This window comes from Stenella coeruleoalba, assembly GCF_951394435.1.
Source record: "Stenella coeruleoalba genome assembly, chromosome: 8".
NCBI classification, from domain to species: domain Eukaryota; kingdom Metazoa; phylum Chordata; class Mammalia; order Artiodactyla; family Delphinidae; genus Stenella; species Stenella coeruleoalba.
The window spans coordinates 22,740,345-22,758,732 of NC_137154.1; the positions used below are offsets into that span (position 1 = coordinate 22,740,345).

General features: G+C 42.7%; 1 long non-coding RNA gene across 1 annotated transcript in view; it reads right to left on the minus strand.

Annotated features, from left to right (window-relative positions):
- Positions 1-7,938: 7,938 nt before the first annotated feature.
- Positions 7,939-18,388, minus strand: part of LOC307190110 — a 43,949-nt gene continuing 33,499 nt past the window's right edge. Inside the window, exons 8-10 of the long non-coding RNA XR_013829416.1 lie at positions 17,384-17,616; positions 15,187-15,277; positions 7,939-10,601 (exon numbers count right to left, since the gene is read on the minus strand). This is a non-coding gene — a long non-coding RNA (uncharacterized lncRNA). The remainder of the gene's footprint in view (positions 10,602-15,186; positions 15,278-17,383; positions 17,617-18,388) is intronic.

Sequence of the window (18,388 nt, forward strand, 5' to 3'; positions counted from 1 at the left end):
TGAGCTTCCTGCCAACTTGGAATGAACCATCTTAGAAGCAGAACCTCCAGCCTCGATCAAGCCCTCAGATGACTGGGCCTAGACCAATATCTGACTGGCTATTGTGAGAAATCCTAAGCTGGAACCACCCAGCCACTCCCAAATTACTGATCTACAGAAACTGTCAGAGATAAAAAATATTTATTGTTGTTTTAAGCCAATAACTTTCAGGGTGATTCCTTATGCAGCAATAGATAACTAGTACTTCTGCCTTTAAAACCATCCAGAGGATTGACTTAATGATTCTATAGGACCTTTTAAATGACTTCACACTTAGAAAACTTTGAATTTTGCCTGCTACATGGTAAGCACTGGAATGTTCGTTTTATTGTTATCATAGTTTATTTTAAAATTATTGTCATTACCATTACCTTTTTTCCAACACACCTAAGCAACTTTCAAACTTTAGAAAAATGTTTTAACTTGAAGAAGAGTAAGGACTTGTATGGAATAACAAGAGGAGGAAGAGGCAGGGACACTGAAAAGATAGAGAGAAACTTGACTTACAAAAAGTTTACTGAAAACAAGTAGGCATTAGCTTCATAAAAAATCAGGCAGAGAGGGCTTCCCTGGTGGCGCAGTGGTTGAGAGTCCGCCTGCCGATGCAGGGGACACGGGTTCGTGTCCGGGTCCGGGCAGATCCCACATGCCGCGGAGCGGCTGGGCCCGTGAGCCATGGCCGCTGAGTCTGCGCGTCTGGAGCCTGTGTTCCGCAATGGGAGAGGCCACAGCAGTGAGAGGCCCGCGTACCGCAAAAAAAAAAAAAATCAGGCAGAGAGATGGTAGGAGACATCCCACCTGCCTCCCCCCAGTCACTTCTGTGGCTCACAGTTTCACAAGGGCTCCATACTCCCTGCCCTATGCTCTACCTTTCATTCATCTGATTTTCATTCTTCTCTCTGGTATGTGAAGAAAACAGAAATTCACTTGAGGATACAGCCACAGAAGGGTTGTTCCACTCGAACCTGTAGTGGATGCTGGAATGTGTCTGTTGAAAGGCTGCCTGGTGGAAGAAGATGACTACACTTCTCCTGAAATGCACAATGCCCAGCACACACACACTGTCTGTCTACCCCTCACATGTTATTATCATGAGTCCACAAAGTCAAGTAACTGAGGAACAGGCTTGGAAGTGGCTTGACACACCTGGGCTACTACATCCCACCACTTACTAGTTCTATGAGGCTGAGAAAGTCACTTTACCTCCAACTGTCAGTTTTCTGTGAAATGGACATAACAATTGTACCCACCTCCTAGGGATGTTGCAAGAAGCAAGAGGACATCCCCTTACCTTTTTGACAGTTATTGAGAGAGAACTGTGTCAAACACTGTTCTAGACTCTGGATTGCTGTGGTAAACACACATTTCCTTGTCCTCATAGAGCTCATATATCAAATTGTAATACAGTGCCCTTTATCATTGGGCAATGTGAAGCATTATGCAGAGTTCCTGACTCACAGCCCTGATTTGTTCAGCTCTTATTTGTATAACTGGCTGAGGACCCACATGTAAGTGGGAAGTAATACCATTAAATATGAAGGTTAAAGCTGCAGAAGTCTGCAGTAGGCAACCTCTGATATGGCCCCCAATGATCCTACTTCTTGGAATTCACACTCTTATGTCATCCCCTCCCTTGAGTGTTGCTGGACCTAGTGATTCAATTCTAACCAAGAGGATACAGCAGAAGTTATGGGAGTTATTTCCCAAACTACATTACAAACTGAATTTCAAGGACAGTACAAAAAAGAATGTAGAAGATCTCAATAATCTTCACATTGACCGTAGGTTGAAATATAGTAGTTAGATATATAGATTTAAATAAAATAATATTAAAATTAACTCCACTGGTTTTTTATTGCTTCTTTAATGGGGAAATTTTAAAATTTCATATGTAGTTTGCATTTGGGGCTCACAACATATTTCTTTTCAAGGGCACTGATAACAGATATTTTATTTGCTGAATGAACACATGACCTATCTGCTTTCCTTGCATCATTGTTGAATATAAGTTCACTTGGAGATCACTGACTTAAAAAAAAGTTTTTCTTCCCAGTGTCTCCATCTGAGCAATTTTGTCTCCATCCCCTCTTAACTGTATATTTTTGTCATCCAAGTCACTTGAAATAAAAGTGATTTTAATGTCATAATTTCAATATTACAAATGCCCCACAGGGTCAAGAAGAAGGAAGTGGGGGAATGAATAGAGAAGAAAGATACCGTCTTTTTAAACATTATGAACATTTGGCGCTTGAGTTCCGAAAAGAGCCCAACACTGAATAAGATCTCCATTTTCAGCAGGGAAATTTATACAGTAATTAACTACCAAGCCAAAAGCGATAGGAGATATTCACTCGGTGACAAACGCAAGGCAATGTTTGCAGCATGCCGAGGTCTGATCCCCTTCCCTGAGTAACAAGCTCTTTTTCATAGACAAACAGGTAAGCAGTAGACTTTAATAAGAGCACTTGAAAAAATCATCTGGAAGGTAAATAGATTTACATTTTTAATCTGACATTACTGGAACATTTTCCCTGAACCATGAAAACTCCGCTTTAATAATTTAGGTTGTTTTCCTCGCTGCACCGCAGCCTACTTCTTTTAAACACCTCTTCATTTCAAGTTAGATTCTTTGGGCTTGATTGATTTTAATGTTTAAAAAGCTTAATTTCAGGTGCTGTTTGATTGCCTAATTTGGGGCTGATGCTGTGTGGGTTTGCAGTTCAATTCTGGGCCGGGGGCACCGGGGGGCGGGTGGGCAGAGAAAAAGGATTTTTTTTTTTGTCAGTTTTCAGTGAATTCCTATACCCAGTGTGGAAGGGAAGGAACAAAAGAGACAGGGAAGGGAAATTTTTTTACAGTTTCCAGGACCCTTCAGCACGCAACTAATGAAAATGCGATAGAACTATAGGTATTGTTTGCTTCTGTTAGGCATAGCTGGCACCCTCTACCTTGTTATTCAAGCAAGAAATCTGGGGATAAGCCTGGACCCCTCACTCACTCCTCCCCAACATGATCACCCACCAAGATTTGTAGGTTCTACCTACTTAATGCCTCTTGACTCCAACTCACCCTTCTCCTTCCCTCCTGCCCCTCCCTTTGTTCATATCCCCATGCACCTTGGCCTGAGTTGCTTCAACTTTCTTCTAATTGGCCTTCTCGGGTCTTGTCCTGCTGCCACTCAGTCTGCTTAAAACCTCTATGGCTCCCTATTGCCCACAGGACAAGTTCAGACTTATCAGTCAAGTGTAACCTTCATGAGCTGTTGCTGAGGCTGTCATGGAGGTTGGGAGCAGAGAGAGGGGTAAAGATGAGACTAGAGGAGTGGGCAGGAGATTTGGGGCATGTTAAGGAGTTTAGTCATTATCCTTTGAGCAATAGGAAGTCACAAATGGTCAGTTTTAAGCAGGGTCATGCGTGAACAGATGCTCACCATGGTTAAAAGCGAGGGTTCTGGGATCAAACTTAGTTTCAAAGTCTGACCATGCCACTTAGCTGGGTGTCCTTGGGCAAGTTACGTCACCTTTCTGAGCCGGTTTCTTCAACTGCAAAAGGGAGATTAAGACGCCATGTGATAGGCACAGTTATGACATCTAAATGAGGTAGTACTCAGCATACTGCCCAGCACATAGTAAGCTCCCGACTAGTCATAACTAATATTACCATTAATAACTCTTAATCTTCCTACACTTCTTCCAAGAGGCCCTCCATGAGCCCTCAAGACTGAGTTAAGGGCTTCCCCGGTGGCGCAGTGGTTGAGAGTCCGCCTGCCGATGCAGGGGACACGGGTTCGTGCCCCGGGCCGGGAAGATCCCACATGTCGCGGAGCGGCTGGGCCGGTGAGCCATGGCCACTAAGCCTGTGCGTCCGGAGCCTGTGCTCCGCAATGGGAGAGGCCACAACAGTGAGAGGCCCGCGAACCGCAAAAAAAAAAAAAAAAAAAAAAGACTGAGTTAAGCCTCATTCCCATGTGCTCTTTTAACACCTTGTGTTTATCCCTGTTTGTAGGATTTATGTGTCTGTATCTTAATTGACCATTAATGTGTCGTTTCCCCCACAAAACCATAGCTCTCTAAGGCTGGGAACTCTGGCAAAAGTTCCTCTGATATTTACTAAATGAACAAATACCTTAGATTACTTCCTACTTTGATTCACATGATCTCTTTTGTCCTATCTTTATTACCACTTTACAGTTGGGGAAACAGAGGCTCAGAGAAATCAAGATATGAGCCCGCAGTCCTACAGTCAAGGAGCGTCAGAGCTGCAACCCGCCTCTGGTCTCACACCTCGTGGCGGCTGGCCAGGCGGGAGGAGAAGCTGAGAGCAGTAACACCCTCTAAAACGACCTTTCCAGAGCAGGATGGGTGTCCTCACTAAACGTCATGAAATGGCAAAGTGAAGGAATAAAACATTTCAGCTGGAAAAACAATAGATAGCCAGAAATCAAACCCAATCCTACCAGAAGTCATAATTCCAGGAAACAACTACATACACAAAAGGCAATATACTCCAAGATACACATAAGAAAGTCACCTTGGCGATGCCCGTGCCCTCGTGGCCAAGCCAGAGAGGGATTGAATTTAAAAGAGAACTAGAAGGAGGACTTTTACCCACACGAGCCCATCCGTAGAGGTATGCCCACCCACCCGCAAGATTCAGCTCCCTGCCATATAGCCATGAGCCTGATCATGGCGAAACGCCATGGTAATTACAATGAAAATTTCCAAGGGGGAAAGATCAGGCCGTGGTAATGCTAGAAGCGTCCACGAAGGCCAGTTGGCTCAGATCTCTCAGCACCGAGCCAATGAAGCCAAAGTGGAGGTTGATACTGTTGTGGGCCAGTTGGCTTTGCCCTGAGGGGAAAAAAGTGTTCTATGGTCACTGGCTAGAATCTTCATCCCACTCAGTTGTCCTGCCAATGCCGGTATCCAGGATCAAAAAGGGATTGGGTAAAGGACTCTGGAGAACCTAATGCCGATCTTGACAATGAGGGCTGAGATACAGGCAGGGCAGCACACCCCAATACAGACAGCTGACTGCCTGAATAAAGACACTGAGTCCCCTGAGTGCTCTCACATCAAGCGGGCTGCCCAGCTCCTCCCCAAAGCAAGAGTGAGAAGCGGCAGGAAAGGAAAAGAAGTACAGAAACCACCAGTTTCCAGTATTGGGGGAAGAGTCTGATTTCACAGGATTTGCTAAATATGTAGCCAAATGAGCCAATGTTTATCCTTTGGTATATTTTTTGATTTGAATGAAATATCAAATGAGGAAAACGAAAGTCTCAACACGCATCTTGAATTTGAGCTCCAAAATTGGCCTTCCTAGGAATAGAAAAGTTTTTCCATAAAAATAATAAGAGCAAATATTTATTGAGAGTTTTCTTAGTTGGGATTCCCCCGCGCAGAGCTTGAGACAAGGACTTGGACCAGGCAGTTTAATGGGAGAGACTCGGTGATGCTGGAGGTGGGATCCAGACAGAGTGTGTGGGGAAGCTGTCCGCTGTAGCCACAGCCCAGATCCCACGGGGGCAAGTGATGAGGCTTCCGATATGCCAGGTATCGGACATTCCACAGGTAGGTCCTATTCTTTTCCTCATTCTCAGAAGAGGAAACTGAGACACAGGAAAGGTAAAGTACTTTACAAAAGGTCGCAGAGCTAGGAGACGGCTGAAGATCAAACCTGCCTTATCCAACTCCTGAGTCGAAGCATTTATCCTTGTGAAAGTATTGCCTATAATGGGACTTCAGAAAAGAAAAAAAAAAGCAACCATTTGTGGATGGGAGGGAGGGAGAAACAATAGCAGGGAAGATTTTATATACACACTCCCTTCTTCTTATGGAAATAGGGAGACAGCTAATCTGGCCATAGATTTTTTAAAACTCTTAAAAATGTTTTCTAATGACTTAAGGAGACAGAATTACAGACAATCCCCTACCCCCAGTACTCAAATATACTATATATTTAAAAGCACATGTTGCTTATTATTCCAGGGAAAGCCCAGTGGATATTGAGGCTACCGACGCACCACGCCACAGCTCTAGGAAGGCTGAGGATCAATTATTGAGTGTAATTCTTTACATGGTCTATGATTCTTCTCAGCTTGGATTTTTTAAGAGGTCAAAACATGGCTTTCTCTGAAACAAAGCTCAGATGTTTTGGGTAAAGTTACAGACAGATGACATTTAGAGCAGGAAGCAGAGCTAACACAGCCATGGGTTCAGCTGGTCTACCTAGGGTCAGAGTGGATGAGAATTAATATTTGGGATGAACTTATTTTCAAGCCCCTTGTCCTACTGGGAGTGCGGGGTAATGTTATGCATGTGACGTGCCAGCTGTCCGCAGATCTAAGCAAACCTGGAGATCTGGTTCCAGGTAAATGATCTCCAGGGAGGCAAGGGGAAGCTTTTTACACAGATAATAAAGGCCACTAAAATGACACAGTTCCTCTCATTAGAGTTCTTTCGGCTCTATCTCACCAGTGTCACACCTTGTGCTCACTATCTGATTTCACCAGAAGGTTCTCTGAGTGAATTTGGAGCTTCTGAGTCATGATTGAGACCCCGTTGGTTGCTCTCATTCTCTGCCCTTGGGCTCTCCTGTCCAAGTTTTCTCGAACTTGATGTCTGCCCTACTTTAGATGAGATGGCAGTGGGGTATCTGACACACTTCCCGTGGAGACTGTACCTCTGCTTGGTAAATCACAAATAGGAATCCACTATCCATACTTTTTCTACTAGTGGAAGAAAAAGAAACAGAACCATCAGAAAATGCTTAAAAGGTCTAAGATATGCAAAGAGGAAGAGCTATGTAGTGTTGTGACAGAAGAGATAGTAATTGTTTCCGTTATGTGACTCTGTGCAAGCCATTACACTGTAAGGTCAGTCCCAAGGGGAAGTACCATTTGATAAAGCCCAGTCCAGACAGACCAAAAGTAATTTACAAGTTCTTAACTGGAGAATTTTAGAAAATAAAAGGATTCTGATTTGTAAAATCTCACACGTACCCAACATGTCTTATGATCACTTTTTTTCCAGTCTCCATACACCACACACTGTCTAACACCCTCTTCCGGAAATTTCCTGGCAACATTCATTATGATAATTTGTTAGGCACATATTCACTCACTTCCTCCTCCTCTCGTTGGGGAGGAGACTTCCCGCCTCACTGATGATGGCCTGGGCCACGTGCCTTGCTTTTGCCAGTGGAATATTAGCAGATGTAACCAGAGCAGAGGGCTTAAATTTGCTTGTGAGTTTTGTTGACCTCGTTTGCTCTTGTGATCTAGCATGAGAACACACCTGGGTATTTTCTGCTCCTTCCATGCAGGCCCCAGATCAAGCATACCTGGGGCAGAGCTGAACCCATTCACAGCCTGGAGCTAAGCCCAGTCAGCCCACAGCCTGAAGCAGAACCGCCCAGCTGAGCCCTGCCACCACCAGCCTACTTGTAGCCAAAACCAGATCCATGTGCATGAGCGTTAGCCCCTGGGGGGTTGGGTGGTCTGTCCCTGGTCAATGTGTCTCTTTGTATGTTTTTCTCTCATTTGTACTAATTCTAATTCACAAAAGCCCAAAAGAATGGTGGCCCCCTTTCAGAGGAGAAGGAAGGGAAAGAAATATGTTAGAGCAAAGTCAGAATCTTCATTAAGGCGCAGAGGGAAGAAAAAAGGCCGGAACTATTCATGTGTTGACAATTTTTGAATTGTGAATAACACCCATGATAATAGTTACCATTTATTTGTTCTGTGACAGGCAGAGTGTTAAACAGTTTTTTATAAGCAGTTTATAAACCTGAACATATTTAATCCACTCAATATCCCAAGAAGTCAGAATAACTATCACAGTTTGATGGAAAGAAAACTGATGCTTAGAGAGGTTACATATCTTGTTAGGAGGTGCCAGAGTTGGAATTAAAACTCAGAAAATCCCAATAATTATTGAGCAACCTAGAAAGTGAACCAGTGTTAAAATGAAATACCATTCTTTAATGCAACAAATTGGCAAAGATTAGAAACACTCTAATACTGAATATTGGCAAGGAGCGGCATCTCATAAAATACAGGTGAGAATGTAAATTGGTGCTAACACTCTGGAAAGCAACCTGGCAATATTTATCAAGAACCTGAACATTTGCATACCCTTGGAACGAGTAATCCCACTTCTCTGATTATATTCTAAATAACTAATCAGAGATGCAGCCGAAGATGCGTGTACAAGACTGTTCTTCGAGGTGTTGCTTATCACAGTGAAAAATTGGAATCAACTGAAATGTAAAATAGTTGCTGAACGGTTAAGTAGCTGGTATTGCTACAGGCTGGAACCATATGCAGCCATTAAAAATCATAATTTTGTGATGTGAGGAAAAGTTTGTGCTATGGTCTGAATGTTTGTGTCACCTTAAAATTCAAAAGTTGAAATCCTAACCCCTAACAATGGTATGATGAGGTGGGGTCTTTAGGATGTGATTAGGTCATGAGGGTGGAGCCCTCATGGATAGGATTGGTTCCCTTATAAAAGAGGTTCCAAGAGAGCTCCCTCGCATCTTCCTACATGTGAGGATACAGTAAAAGGATGCCCCCTATGAATCAGGAGCTGGGTTCTCACCAGACAACCAGTCTGCAGGCATACTGATCTTGAACTTCCCAGCTTCCAGAACAGTGAGAAAGAAATGTCTGTTGTTTATAAACCACCCAGTCTCAGGTATTTTGTTACAAGCAGCCCAAATATGGACCAAGACAGTTTGCAATACACTCTAAATGGGGAAAAAAAAAAAAAGAAGTAGAATATAAAACTGAATACATAATGTGACTCCAGTTTGGAGAGTATGCGTATGTGTTTGTGTGTAAGATAATACACTAGCGAGTAATCATGCGTTATTGCTGCATGGTAATTATCATTTTCTGTTGGATTTTTTTGTATTTTCTAAACATTTTTATATTTCTCAAATTTTGTAGAATAGCAAATATTACTTTTGTTCCTAGAGAAACATATTTAAAATGATTATTTGGAAAAACCAGCAACTATTTTCCCTGTGGAATATGAGGACAGGAGTCTCTATCTGTTTTGTTCACTGATGTATGCCCAGAGTAGCATCTGGCTCCTCGTATGTGCTCAGTAAATATTTGTTGAGTGACTGAAAGGTACACCCTGCAGCATGTGCAGATCCAGTGTGTATGTTGCGCTTATCTATGGACTCAGAACCAGCCACCCACAAAACAACAATCATTTTAATAGGCTCACGCATTCCGTAGAGAACTGCTCAGACAAGACACAGTGGGATGACTTCTCTCTCTCTCTCCATGATATCTGGGGCCTTAGCTAAGAAGATGTGACTAACTGGAGGTGACTTCAGATGCTAAGAGCAGGAAGCATCTGGAAGCTTCTTTCTTCACAGGTCTGGTGCCTGAATTCCCATTCAGGCTGTTAACTGAAGCAACTACATACACACTGTGTCTCCACCCAGCTTGGGCTTCCACAGTGGATTCTGCATGAGCAGAATGAACCTTTATTACACTAAGCCACTAATACTTGGGGATTTATTATCATAGCAGAGTCTACCTTAGCCTGGACTAATACGATTTCCAAATACGGAACTATGTCGTGTAATGAGAGGTACCTGAATTTACCTTGTCTTCTGGTCTTGGTCAGCCTGGAGACCCAGCCTGAGGAATGTCTTCCTGTTCCATCACGGGCAATCTGGAAAGCTGGCTTTCCGCTCAGCGCGGCACTTGAGACATACACGACTCGGATGAGGGTGCCTGCCTTGCCATTTACGAGCCACACACGTGGCCCTGGATACGTTACAGAATCCTTCTGATCCTGTTTCTCATTTGCAAAATGAGAATGATGCTTACAGCACCTGTCTCAGGATTGTTGCGAGAATTGAATGGGATGAGGTATCTTTTATAAGGCACTTGACAGAGCATTAGCACGTATTCAATGTTAGTTGTTGAATTCATTCTGTTAGTATACAGTGTCCATAATCTCCTGATCTGAAGGCTAGGACGGTGTCAGCTATGCACAATTTAAAAAAAAAAGAAGTCATCATATCCACAGAGGATTTAGCGTCTTTTGGGTGTGATTAGGGTTAAGGGACAAGAGATAAAAGGAGGTGTTGAACTGCTAAAGCCATAGATAAGAATGGAGGAGAAAGACCTGCTCTTTTGATGTATTAAATACCTACTTATTTATATATACTGCCTGGTACCACAGGAGAACAGAACAGAGAAGGCAGATTTCATTCTGTCTCATAATTTGGAAAAAAAAAAAGCACTAAAACAGGGATGGGGCTATAAAATAGAAGCAGAAAGTAGCTCAAAAAAAAACCTTACCACGGGAAGCTTCCTGCAGACTTTGGCTGAGTGCTAAGCTCTCTAGCAGACTGTGCAAAAGGGCCTTGTGGGGCTGCCCGATGCAGCTTTTCACCGGCCGGTCACGCCTTTCCCAAGGGAAGGCTGGAAGGTGTGCAGCTGGCAAAGGTAACTGAGTGACTGCTTGGGTGTCGTGCCCAGCACTGTGCCATGTGGGCTGGGTCACCCCAGAGGTCCAAGATACAGCTGCCAGGCCCTGTGGGGGGGAAAAAAAAGAAAAGAGAAGCATGCAATTTTTGTGTTCATCACCATCACTCAAATTCGGAGGAGAAAATGTCTAAAAAAATTCTCTCTGGCTTGCATTTTTTCAGGCCGTTTAATTTTTTATTGTTGAGCACAAACAATGAAACAGAGTGGTTTCCTGTTTCTCTGCCCCCACTCCGCTGCTGAGGAATTTGGGTTTAAACTGCCGGAGAGGAACATTTACATTCTATAAATTAACTTCACTAAAGATGCTTAAAGCGTTTATGAAAACATTGCCATTTTATACTCAGCTCTATAAAATCTGAAAGAAAAAAAAGAAAAAATCCCAAACTGCAATGGGAAGCTAAGCTGGCAGAGACCACTCTGCTCAGTGCAAACATGCCAACAGCTTTACAAATGAGGAATCTGCAACTGGGATTAAGAGCCTGCAGATCATTTATCGGTGACAAAACAAAGATCCTTAGCCTCTGTACTCCAGTGCGTGGAGACTCCCACAGGCTAAGAAATGCACCTCAGAAACAATAGACAGGGTTAACTAATTACACCCACGTTAATGCTGGCAGCAGGGAATACTACTGTGTCCCGTCTTGGGTGCCCCAGACAGGTATTTTGATGTAAAGCAGAGTTTGGCTTCGGGGAGTCCCGGGTTTAAATCCTGGTTTACCTGCTAACCAGCTAGTGACCCTGGACAGTGGACTTAATCACTCACAGGCTTGGTTTCCTTCTCTGAAAACAAAGGACAATCATAACAAATTCCCTTTGTGTCTTCACTTCTGGACAAACAGAATAAAGCAAACAAAACTTCAGAGGTGTTCCACTGTGTATATGTTCAAATAAATGTGTTTGGACACCATTCCCCTTCCATCACAAAAAAGAGAGTGTGCCAAAGAAAGAAAATGAGAAACTCTGGTTCATTTCCCCCTTTCCCTCTTTGCCATATTTTTTGGACTACACCTGGGCCTTCTCTGGCGCTAGCGAGAAGAGGTCACAGCTAAAATAAAAGAGAGACTAAAGAAATTAAATTTGGCTTGTGATTCTGAAGGTGATGGTTTAAGAATCATTTTGACTCTTGACTTTAGAGAATTTTCCCCTTAAGTGCTTACTTTAAAATCTGTGACCTCCCCATCCTGTAGTCCCCTAACCCCTAAACATACAGACCGATCTCATTACTCCCTTAATGGAGGGGCGGCAGCCCAGCAGAACATACACTGGTGTTCACTGACTTGGAGACCCAGACCCTGTTTTGTAGCCTAACTTCTTTGGACAGCAGATTCCAGACCCCTACAAAGAGGGAATTGGAGCTGACACAGAAACTCGTGTTCACTAAAACTTAATGAAACATACTAAGTGTTTCTAGTTTTTTCCACCTAATTGACATCTTTTCTGTCCATCAAAATTAGGTGGTCACCCCAATGGATCAGCATCGTCTCTGAAGCTATATCCTGAGCAGCACTTAGAAGAGGAGAATTTCCAAGGATGAATCCCGTATTTAATAACCATCACTACCACCAACATGCTATCACTATTTGCAGTTTTACCTTTACTATGACACATCTATTTTCTTTACAGACTCAGTGGACAATGGCTTAGCAGAGTGGCATTCTTAGTTCCAATGCCTGCTTAGTGATGTTCTAGGCCAGCGCTTCCCAGAAGAACTTTCTAGGATTCTGTAAGTCTTTTCTACCTGTGCTGTCCAGAATGGTTAACTACTAGCCATATGTGGCAATAGCACTTGACAGGTGCCTGATACAACTGAGGAACTGAATTTTAAATTGAATTAAATATAACTGTCATGTGGGGCTATTTGCTACTTTAATGGACAGCACAGCCCTAGACACGACCCACTTAGGACTTGTGCTGTCCAGTGGAAATATAATGAGAACCACATATGTAACTTAAATTCTTCTAGTAGCCACACTAAAAGAAAAAAAAAGAAAAAAGAAAGAGATAAAATTAATTTCAATAATATATTTTATTTTTATTGACTATTCAAAATACTATCATTTCGGGACTTCCCTGGCAGTCCAGTGGTTAAGACTTCACTTTCTAATGCAGGGGGTGCGGATTTGATCCTTGGTTGGGGAGCTAGGATCCCACATGCCTTGTAGCCAAACAACCAAAACATAAAACAGAAACAATATTGTAACAAATTCAATAAAGACTTAAAAAAAAAAGGTTCACATCAAACAATTCTTTAAAAAATAATACTATCGTTTCAACATATAATCAGTAAAATGTTAACTAAATATTTACACTCTTTTGTTTCATACTAAACCTTAAAAATTCGGTGTAAATTCGGTGTAAATTTTATAATTACAACATATCTCAATTTGGGCTAGCCATATATATATATTTTTTTCAGTACGCGGGCCTCTCACTGTTGTGGCCTCTCCCGTTGCGGAGCACAGGCTCCGGACACGCAGGCTCAGTGGCCATGGCTCACGGGCCCAGCCGCTCTGCGGCATGTGGGATCTTCCCGGACCGGGGCACGAACCCATGTCCCCAGCATCGGCGGGCGGACTCTCAACCACTGCGCCACCAGGGAAGCCCTGGGCTAGCCATATTTCAAGAGTTCAACAGCCACATGTGGCTAGTGGCTACCATATTGGACAAAACAATGCAGATATTGGCGACTCTGAGGCTAACTTTTCTATCTGTAACATGGGCGTGTTTACAGCAACTATAACCAAAAATATTCTTGTGTTTAACTAGGGATGTTAAAGAATTTTCAACACAAAGTGTTAAACATAAACACCGAACTTGCCATATTTATTTTTACCAAAGTATGCATAGTAATGCAAAATATTTGGTGTTTCCTCTCCTTTCTAAAGATGTTTCTTGTTCTTTTGCTTTATAGTAAATAAATTAATTTCACTGACATGTCAATATTTACTGCTAATTATACAGGAACAATTCTACCATTTGAAGAAATGGAATGTTATTGTGTATCATAGAATTCGTAAGCTCAGTGCCTAATAATTTCCATATCAATAATTTCCATTAGGGCTTCCCTGGTGGCACAGTGGTTGAGAGTCTGCCCTGATCAATGGGTATTAGGTACATTAAATGCAGAAGATGATTCAGAAGTGTCCATTAGCAGAAATTCTAACAAATAAATTACAAAATAATAATCAATACAGGTAGCTGACAATGTAACCTATAACAGTGGATCCGGAAGCAATTTCAAAGATTTGCATTGCTCACACTTGAATGCCTTTTCAAGTTGTACATTGCAAGCTACACTTCCTCTCCCCATCTTAAGCCCCCTCTTTAATGCTTTTTCTAAATTAGCTTGTTGTGTCATCCTTACCATGTAGTAATGAAAAATGGATAAAGACAGTCATGTGGATTTTCTGTCTCTTCAGAACACACCTTAATGAAACATACTCAATATATGCTAACGACTCTGGAGGCAAAAGCTATGGTGGTACAGCCTTTGCTTTTGAAGGCAGAGGGAACTTGAGAGGGAGGTAGCATGAGGGGTGGACTGGGGGGACCAGTTATAAACACTGGATGGATGCCTTTTAAACTTGGACAGGAAAATCATTTTGCTATGATTGTCCAGAATGTCAGCCTGGCTCCTGACTGTGTTCTTGGAGGGACAGTAGTCTTGAGCAGGATCTTATTTTGCTGCCCAGGGACTGAACTTAGACGCCAGTCCAGCAGGGGCTAGGGGCTAGAAGCAAAATTCCCTGATTCTTACCCCGTTTGAAAGCAAAAATGTTTCAAGGAGGAAAAAAACACAAACCAGATACAAAGTTTATTATTAGAGATACAGCACAACATATGGGAGAGCACACAGGGAAGCAGTTTATTTATTTAAGTCAGAAGCAGGGCAGAAATACACATCCAGAGTGGAGTGTAGGCTCCTGAATGAGGAGTGCAGTAAAGAGGTGATTTAAATCACTTATACAGGACAGTCCTTCCGGGTCTTTCTTTACATTTGGCAGATTATCTTGTTTCTTTTTTTTTACACCTGACTGGTCCTAGGACCCTCCCCAAGATGCGTGCACAACTTTTTGCTAAGATGGATCCCACCACAGAGGCCTGTGGGTGCATGTCCACAGGTATTATGGGGTGCCCTCCCTTTTAGACGCCCAAGAGCCTTCCCGCGCATGTGCAGACAGGGAAGTTTTCCCTGACTTAAGGAGTGGGCCCCTTATCTATTTACTTGAGCAGAGCTCAGCTTCTGACACTAGCTTTGCCCTTGGAGTGTCTGGGTGAGCACGGAGTTTCAATTTTACTCCACTGGACAAACAGCAGCTGTCCAGACCAAGAGCCCATCTATCTCCTACCTCAACTGCAGAAAGGGAAGCAAAATACAATTCCTGTGGCCTTGTACTCTGCCAGACTGATCGGAATCATTCCTTCCACTTTACAACAGTTTACGTAGTTTGATTTTGTATGTCCGATAAGCATTTACACATTACAAAGTTAGCTGACTGGGAGAAGACAGGATACTGATACAGCTATTACATATTATTTAACTGGTACGATGCTTTCGTTTGTTTCTCTGGCAGAGCAAGATTTTGCTTTGCTTAGGAAAACAAGCAGGAGTGGGCTATGAGCATACTCACTTGTGAAAGATGTGCCCTGCCTTCAAGGAGCTTGAGCCCAGGATAAGGCAGGGATCCCATGTCTTTTCTCTCTTCGCTCTTCACCGAGTGGCTGGAAAGGAAGCAGAGAGGGCTGTCGTTTACCGAACACTTACTTTGTATCAGGCATCATGCTAAGTACAGATTACTAATCACCGCTAGGGATGAGAAAAGTGCATCATTTTGAACACAGAGGGGAGAAAACCCTCTGCCCACCCCAATAGCAAAATCCTAGAAGCCCAAGATTCCAGGAGAAAATGTCAGCAGGGCCCTTTGATATTATTTGTACATAACGAGGAAGTTAACCTAAAAGTGGTAGGGTGGGGCTGTTGTTTGCCCTTTTTAATGCTAAAGAGATAGTACTGGTGTTACTGGGTGCCAGGATTAAGCCACTTCAAGTGAGATCAGTAAAATCTAGAAACACCATCCTTTCAAAGCAGCAAATAGTATCAGGTGTCAAGAGGTACAATCTGAATGCTTCTTTGGGGTAATTTCTGGAAAAGGGAAAGAACCCTTTAGTTATGCATGTAAAAGTAAACAACACATTCACTGTTTTAAGAGAAACTATGAGATAATTATTATTATAAAGGTGATGTTTAAGTATAATATTTTTAGACTCATACAAATATAAAATGAACACATGTCAAAGATTTTATTCGACTCATTCATTAATTAAGGAACCAGTAAGATGATACAATGAGTTCAAGGGAGAATTCAAAAAGCAGATACATACATGTAGAGGTTGATATAAATCTGTTTAATAGATGCAAAACTGGCTCTACGGAGGGTGGTAGGGGCAATTTTCAAAATCTATTTGCATGTTGCGGTAGGAAGAATTTTGAGCTGTCTGCCCCCTGGTGTATACATGCTATATAATCCCCTCCCCTTGGGCAGGACTGTGAATATGACGGCTTTCTTCTCATGATTAGGTTACATTAGATGACAAAGGTGAAGTGAAGGGATTTTTGCAGGTGTAATTAAAACTTTGGGACTCTGATTTAATCAAAAAGGAGATTAGCCTGAGTGGGTCTGACCTAATCAAGTGAACCCTTAAAAGATACCAGACCCTTCCTGAAGGAAGAGATTTGAAGCATGAAGATTCTGCTGGCCTTTGAGAGGCAAACTGCCAAGCAGTGGAGGGCACATGACAGGAAATGGCAGGCAGCCTCTAGAATCTGAGAACTGACAGCCAGCAAGAAAGCAGGACCGCAGATGTATAACTGCAAGATGAATTCAGGCAGCCACCAGTAACCTTGGAAGAGGAACCCAAGCCCCAGAAGAGACCAGGTCACGACCTTGATGTCAGCCTGCTGTGACCTTGGGCAGAAGACACAGCTAACACGCCTGGACTCCTGACCCACAGAAAATACAAGATAATAAATTTATGTTACAGTAAGTTGTCAAATTTGTGGTAGTCTGCTACGGAGCAAGAGAAACCTCTTACATGTGTCTACAGAAAAGAATTATTTGCATTGGTACTGATCAGCTACCACTTACAAAGCTGTAAGACAGCTCAAGGCAATGAAAGGTACAGAGACCCCACAGAATCAAATAACCTGGAAGATAACACCTTGATTTTTATTGAAGGTACCCAGTAATCCATTTGGTCCCTACTATGAGAAATGTTTCATTTGGTAAATTGCCTGTTTCACAGGCAATATTGCTTGATTTTGTTTTTTATTTGAAGAAAACCTTTCTTCCCTCCTGAAGAGATTTAGACTACACTTTAATTTGTTTTTCTGGGCATATGAGGGGGTGAGGAGTGGCTAGCTACTGGGAATTACAGAGTGGAGACCCAAGAAGGCTGCAGAAAGCACCAGCAGGTCTGAGCTCCCTCACGCACTAGTCATGGCTGAGAAGATGGAACTGGGCAAAACCCAACCTGGGCTGTGAGGCTGATATTCTGTGTGAAGTAAAAGTCAAGGCTGATTCCATCCAGTCACATCCATTTATTCACTCAATAAACAAATCCAGTGCCGACCTGATTCTAGACAGAGGTGCACTGGTGAACAAACACCGTCAAGTCCCCAGTCTCACAGGGTTTACATTCCAGAGGAGGGAAAATAACTCAGATTTGGGGATCTATACTGAAAAGTTCCAGAATTTGAGAACTATACTGATAGTTGACCATTGTGTTCAGCCACGAAGAAACTTCTGAGGTTAAAGGTTGAGCTCATACCTCTGTGGGAAGAGTTTCAGAGAAAGTTCAGCCGTTAATCATCCTGGTAAGAGTCAGATCCAAGTACAGAGAATGAGGCGAGGATACTGGGTTCTTAGACCGGCCTGAGGCTGGACACACAGGCGCCCACTCTGACAACGGCGCCCAGACTCCCAGAGAAATGCAGACTTAATAAGGAATTGCCCTCGTGCTGAGGTCAGCCCTTGGCTGCCACACAGAGGTTGCCCTGTGCCCTGCATAAAGAAATATAGAAAATACAATAAAAAATTAATGTTCTGTTAAGCTGCCACGTTTATTTCTGTGGTTAGTCATAACAACAGCTAATACATACAAATACTTACACTGAGTTGGTCTTTTTCCTAAGTATTTTACATATAATAACTTATTTAATAGTCACAATAACCCAATGTGGTAGATACTATTATTATTCCCATGTTACAGATGAGGAAATTGAGGGAGAAAAGGGCTAAGTGATTTCTCCAAAGTCCCATAGCTAGTGAGTATGAGAGCTATGATTCACACCCAGACAGTCTGGCACCAGGACCCTAGTTCCTAACCCTCACTAGGCACCATCTTTGCAATAAGGGTTCTCTTCAGCATGGACAGGAGTAGTTCTGCCTTGTCCTTCTATTACCCCAACACTTCAGTATTCTCAATAGCTGTAGTCCATCTTCAGCTGTACTGCAGGAGAAGAAGGAATTTTTATATTTTCTTCTGGCCACAGTGTGGGGGGGCTGCTGATCGTACACCAAGTAAAACCAAGAGTTACTTTACCATTCTGGCAAACCTGTCACCTGTTAAAAAATGCTTCTTTCCTCATCCCTGAGCCGCATTTCTACTTTGTTTTTGAAGAAATGAAGTTTCTCCTCCGGGTATTCTGTCTTAGAAATATATACGGCTCATCTCCCCACTAGGATTCACAAGCTCTGTGATGGCGAATCCCTTGCAGCTGCCCACAAACAATAAGTAATACAAAGGATGACTGAGGGTTTCAAGTTTCCTGTT